The following is a 6,567-nucleotide window of genomic DNA, read 5'->3' as shown; positions in this document are numbered from 1 at the left end:
ACGATTCTGTCACAAAGGTTCTTAAGACAAATGGATATCTCTCTATCATATTTATTTTTTCTAATTAAACACACCTTTTTTTGTATGAAATTTTAAACTAAAGAATGATGTATATCTATTTGAACTTTTCATTTGCATGTGAAAATTGACTATGCATGTAATTGGTTTCCCTCCATCTTCTGTAAAACAGATCTATAAAACAAGTTAAATTTACGGAAAAAGCTGCAATAATCCTCATTTAAGTCAATTTTAATAATTGATTGAAATAGCCAAAAGTATATGTTATTGTGTAAACAAATTTAATCTAGGGAAAATTTCATGGATATAACGAAACTGTAAATTATTTACGGCTCGTATAATAAGTCTATTAAAACAAATTATTTTTTTAGAATTTCTTATTTGTCCTTACTCTTTTATAATGATCTTTCAACTTTTCGATTTTTTCACGATCGTCTTTTTCGAGTTATTCATTTTGTCTTTTATATATATTTCATCTTGATCATTCTTTCTTTTGTTCGTAATTTTGTACAACATTCTTTCTCATATTCATCATCTTTCATAACGTTGTTTCTCTTCTTGTCATCTTGGACAATCAAGATCGTTTATATTGCTATGTTAATATCGTCTCAGTGATTTTGGTTTCGATGCGTATTCTAAATATTGTTTTTTGTTTCAATTATTTAGTTGATTATAAAATTTCGTTCAAAATTATATATTTTGGCGTCAAAATAGAATGTTTAGAATATGTAGGTATTAATGTAAGACATCCTGTATTTCGTTATGAAGATCGTTGAAGATTTTGATGATTGTTTATGTCGAACTAAGGATTTATATTTCAGTATGAATGTTGTTTTTGTTCTTTTGTTGTTTGTAAGAATTTAAAGTTTTTTTTTTGTTTAGAATTTTTAAGAATTACTGTAATAATTATGTATTTCATTATGAAGATCGATAGTTTGAAGTTTTTTATGATAACTTTTATTGAATTACTTGATTGTTTACCTCTATCAGCATCATCGTTTATCTATATAGAGACGATTGTTTTGCTATATGAACACGATCGTCTATTCGATCGTCTATCTTTATGAACACGAAATTTTTCAATATTTTGTATGATAAATGTCTTTAAACGATCGTGTATCTAAGTCAACACTATTGTTTAGTTTGTTGTATACGATGATTTAATTTATTCTATACGGTCGTCTATTGTTGTTAAATGATTGTTTAGTATTTATTATCTTTTTTGCACAATTTTTTATTTATTTTTTGCATTGTGTTTATTTTTATTGTTTATTATATTTTATCTCTTATTCTGTGATAGATATCTATCTAATTCTTCCTTTCACCGTTATATTTTCTTTTTTTTTTTCCAGATTAAAATGTCTATTCCTATTGTTGTTTTTTTATGGAGGTCAATGGAATAACTACAATATTTACAAGAAATACTTAGTGTTCGAAATTTTGGTAGATATGCGAGTTAGCTTTAATTCTTTGATTGCTTTGACATATGAATAAATTGAATTGGATGAATCAGTAAAATTATCTGTTTTACTTGATTTGGTAAAACCAATGTTCAAACTGTGGTGCCAATAAAGAAAGAAAATGATGTTGCTTGGTATTTAGCTTTTGCTAAAGATGCAACTAGTAGACATCCATTAGTTGCCCATGTAACTGTTAATTGTTTGGGAATGTCTTCTTCATCTAGTAGTATACAGAAGAATGTTGATATGTCACTGAATATAGGTTCTTCTTCTGTTTCAAATGATGAAGTTATAAGAGATATATGTTATTATTTTGATTTGAAGGAAAAATGTTTATTTGAAAGTAAAGAAATGCTTTCAAAGTGTTTTGCATAATGATAGTGGAGACCAACTTTCAATTTAGGACTACAATGTCAAATTTAAAGTCTCTTGAATTTAGATGTCTGGAAGGCTGCAAATGGTATGTTCGGGCATCTCGTTATAAGAAGAGTGATTTGTGGATGCTACGAAAATACACTTCTAACAATGATTGTTCATTGAGTACTGCTCAAAGTTCTCACTTGCAAGCTTCTTCAACAGTAATTGACAGTTGTTTGATAGATGATTTTAGATGATTTTAGATTCATGTCTACTGATCGTCCCATTCCTAAAGAGATTGTGCATAAGACTCGTACAAATCTTGGAGTTAATATAAGTTACCAAAAAGCTTGGAGGGCGAAAGAACATATGGTAAAGATATTACTTGGTGACACAGTTGAATCGTATGCATTGATTCCAAGATTCTTTGATAAATTGGTTGAATCTAAACCATGAATGATTAGTTTTGTATATCAAATTTAAATTCATTTGTAGATAGACGTGGATAGACTAATATCACAGTCTATCCAGATAGACCAATATTAGCATCTATCACATTTTTTCTATTCTTTTTTGTTTGTGCTGATAGAAATGTGTTTGTAATTATTATAGGTACATGAACTGCTTTAGAAATGGATGAGTGGTCATTTCAAGTTTTGCTTTATGGCTTTTGGTGCTTCAATTGAGGGATGGAAATATTGTAGACTTATTATTTCTGTTGATGGGACATTTTGAAGTGTAAGTTTGGTGGCATCCTATTAACAGTCTCATTACAAGATGGTAACAATCAGATCTTCCCTCTTACTTTTGCATTGTAGATTCTGAAAATTATGTATCGTGGACATGGTTTTTTGAGAAGATACGGGTTAGTTTTTCAGAGCGGGTTAATTTAGTCATTGTTTGTAATAGACATCTTAGCATCCCTAAAGGAGTTTTAAGAGTGTTTTCTGATGTTGAGTATTGTGTGTGCACAAAACATTTTTTAAGTAACTTGAAACTCCATTTTAATGATCCACTACTTGATAAATATTTCTTTAGTTGTGCTTAAGCCTACACTGTTAATGAATTTGAGTACCACATGAGATGCATGAAGTCCGTTTGTCCAAATATAAGACATTATCAAACATATTCACGTAGACGAAGGTATAGAATGATGACATCAAATTGTGCAGAAAGTGTAAATTCGGTGTTTAAAGATCTTAAAGAACTACCTGTGGCTATGATGCTTAGTTTAATTAGGGATGTATTGCAAAAGTGGTTTTATGAACGAAGTAAAGTTGCTTCTACAATGAAGAGTCGTTTTACTTCTTGGGCTGAGAACATTTTGCGTTTAGAACATAAAAAGTCGAGAAGATTATTGGTAAGATTTTTTTTATCTTGGACAGTTAGAAATAAATTGCTATCTTTGTTTATCTGATAGATAAAGATAGCAATTTTTCTATTCCTGTCCCAAATAAGCGCAAATAGATTGCTATCTATATATATTTGATGTATACAGAGATTGAAATCTATTTGTTATTATTTTATTAATTGTCCTTATTTATCTTATGTATTAGGTTGATCCAATTAGTACGATTGAATACAAGTAACAGATGGAAATCAACAGTTTATTGTGAAGTTAAATATGGGATGTTGTAGTTGCTAAGTATGGGATGTTGAAAAAAATCCTTGTGTGCATGCTCTTGCTGTTCTACGAATGCTTAATTTAGATACCTATTCTTATGTATCTGAGTTTTATTATAGAGAAACACTATCAGCAACATACAATGGTTGTATTCAGCCTGTTGGATCTTATTTTGATTGGAGAGTTGTTGATTTTGTCATGATAATATTACCTCCAATCTGTAAACGACAAGCTAGGAGACCAAGAAAACAAAGAATTCCATCTGTTGGTAAATTTAGTAGTTCAACCAGATGTTCCAATTGTAATTGTAAAGGACATAATAGTAGGACTTGTAAGCAAGGTTTTTTGTAATGTGGTATTCAATCAATTGTATTCAACCAGATGTTCCAATTGTAATTATACATAACTAGACAATCACGGTCTGCATTAGTTACAAGGCATTCAACAAATTTGACAAAAAAATCTCACAATCTAATGAAGCGCCTTTTTGTAATGTGGTATTCGATCTTAGTACTGGCCAAGGGCCATACGTGAAACGTTTTCAATACACATGTATTCTAAGAGAAATTACCAGTAAGGGGATGCATTGTGCAGGTTTTGCTAGAGCTGCATCAACAAGTTTTTCTTCAACATCTTTTGGTATTGAGTCAAACACATAGATCTTGCATTTCTTCATATCAGCTGCAATAGCTAACCAGTGTTCTTTTATGTTGATGCATCCAATCACGTAGTTGATATCTTTCCACCCTACTTTATCTTGTATTGCACCAATAGCTGAAATAAAATAGTAATCTAAATCTAGTTTTGACCATAGTGCTAACTGTGTTGTTCGACATCCATTTAACCTCTTTATTATCTGCTGTCAGCACATGATTATCAAAAAGCCGTTGTCTAATTATGGGTTCTTTGTTGATTCCAGTCTTGAATAACAAATAAAAACATTTAGTCAAAATATAATTATGCAGTTTAACTTCTATACAAAAAAAAAAAAAATTAAAGAATAATAACTTACCATCAATGACGAATCTAGCACTATAAAAATATATTTGTAAAGATGCTTCCTATGCAACATTTTATTCTGCATGTGGTACAATAACAAATCCATGGTCTACAAAAAAAATCAAACGATCGTTTACTATCGCTAGTGATCATTTACAACATTCTTCTAGTATCCATGTGTTTTCTTCAATCTTTTTGAAAAATTCTTTCTTCCTGATTATGATGATGGAAAAAAACATCAGAGAAGCATGCAGCGGAAGACTAAGGATCATGCTTTACTCTACGATTTAGAAATTAACATGCAATTACTACACGATAGACCTAAACGAAGAGTATAAAAGGTAAACGATGAGTTGCCTTTGTAGTTCACAACTTCTTTTTCGTTCTAAAAATGTAACGCCCCGAAGTTCGAGGTAAAATTTTAGCATTTTAAGTAAATTGTTCGGAAATTTGAGTTTCGGTAAAACGATAAAATAATAATATAATATTGATTAGATTATTACTATCGGAATTTTTTTTATTATTTCAATTGTTAATGTTAATATTTTCTTTTTATTTATTTAAAATAAATATTAATATTCTTATTTAATATTATTATAATAAATTAATATTAATGTTCCATTATAAATTATATCAATTTTATTCAATATATATATACATGTATCATTATTTACTTTTATTATAATTAATATTATTATTATTATTATTATTATTCATTTTTATTAAATATATATTTATTATTATTATTTATGTATATATATATATATATATATATATATATATATATATATATATTTTAAAAAAAAAAAAAGAGAAGAGAACCCTAAGCCGCGCGCGCACGCCCCCCTCCCCCTCCGTTTTCGTTTCCTCTCCCTCGCGCCGCCGCCGCTGCTTCTTCTTCTTCTTCGTCCGTCGTCTCCGCCACCATCTCTTTTCCTCTCCGTCTTCATCCGTGGGGTAGCCGCCAGCCACCGTCGTCTGCCGCGGCCTCCATCCATTCGGATCTCCTCTCGGCTTCAACTCGCCCGACGCCGCCGCAGCTCTCCGGTCTTTTTCTCTCTTCCGCCTTCGTCTCCGCCACCATATCTCTCCTTCTCTCCGTCTCCATCTCCCGTAACGCCTCCCAGTGTCGTTCGCCACCGCCGTCGTTCGCCGGAAGAGAGAAAGCCCTCCAAAAACCGTGCTGCCCGTTCCAAGCCAACCCGACCCGGTTCCAAGCCAACCCGACCCGGTTCCAAGCCAACCCGACCCGGTTCCAAGCCAACCCGACCCGGTTCCAAGCTGACCCGACCCGAAACCGCTTCCAGCCGAGCCGAGCGAGCCGCGTGAACCAAGCCGAGCCGCGAGCCGAGTGAGCCGAGCCGCGAGCCGAACCAAGCCGAGCCGAGCCGAGCCGAGCCGAGCCGAGCCGAGCCGAGAACCAAGCCGAGCCGAGCCGAGCCACCTAAGCCTTCCTTCCTCCACTTCGGTTCACGGTGAGTCTTCGGTAAGGATTGTTTTGATGAATTCCCTAATATTACCTCGTCCGATTCGAGTTTGAATGTTGGATTAAGATATGGCCCTACTTTTCTCCCTTGAAGGTAGTACAGAGTTGACGCTTAAGTTCTCGGGTTCCGCGGCAGGCCTGGTTGGAGATAGCTTCCTTTCCTTGGGTAAGTCAACGGATGTCGCTTCCGACCTTTTTAAACGACTTCTACTAAAGTCATCAACTAAAACTTTCGTGTTTCGTTAGGTGGATCTGTCGAGCGTAGATTTCGTTCGAGGGGCATAACCGAGTATCAGGTAAGGGTTTTCCTACTATTGGACCCTGAATCCAGACTGAAAACGTAGTAATCCACAGGGGTTTACACGTTAGTGACTGTACTGAATATCTGTATGCGTGTTGACTGTTAAGTACTGATATTATATTTTGTCTGATGTAAATATACTGTGACTGCTATTTGTGGATTGAGATTTTATGTTGATGGACCTTAAAGTTAAGGTTCAGTATGTAGTAAAACACTGGTCTGGATGTGGTTCATGGAGTTTGGACGGGGAAGGACAGTGAGTCCGGTTTTGGGCTGGTTAGTCGATTGGAGCTAGGATTTTCCCCTAATGGTGTGCGAGTTG

The sequence above is a fragment of the Cucumis melo genome, chromosome 10 (assembly GCF_025177605.1).
Source record: "Cucumis melo cultivar AY chromosome 10, USDA_Cmelo_AY_1.0, whole genome shotgun sequence".
NCBI classification, from domain to species: Eukaryota; Viridiplantae; Streptophyta; class Magnoliopsida; order Cucurbitales; family Cucurbitaceae; genus Cucumis; species Cucumis melo.
This window is presented reverse-complemented; position numbering follows the sequence as displayed.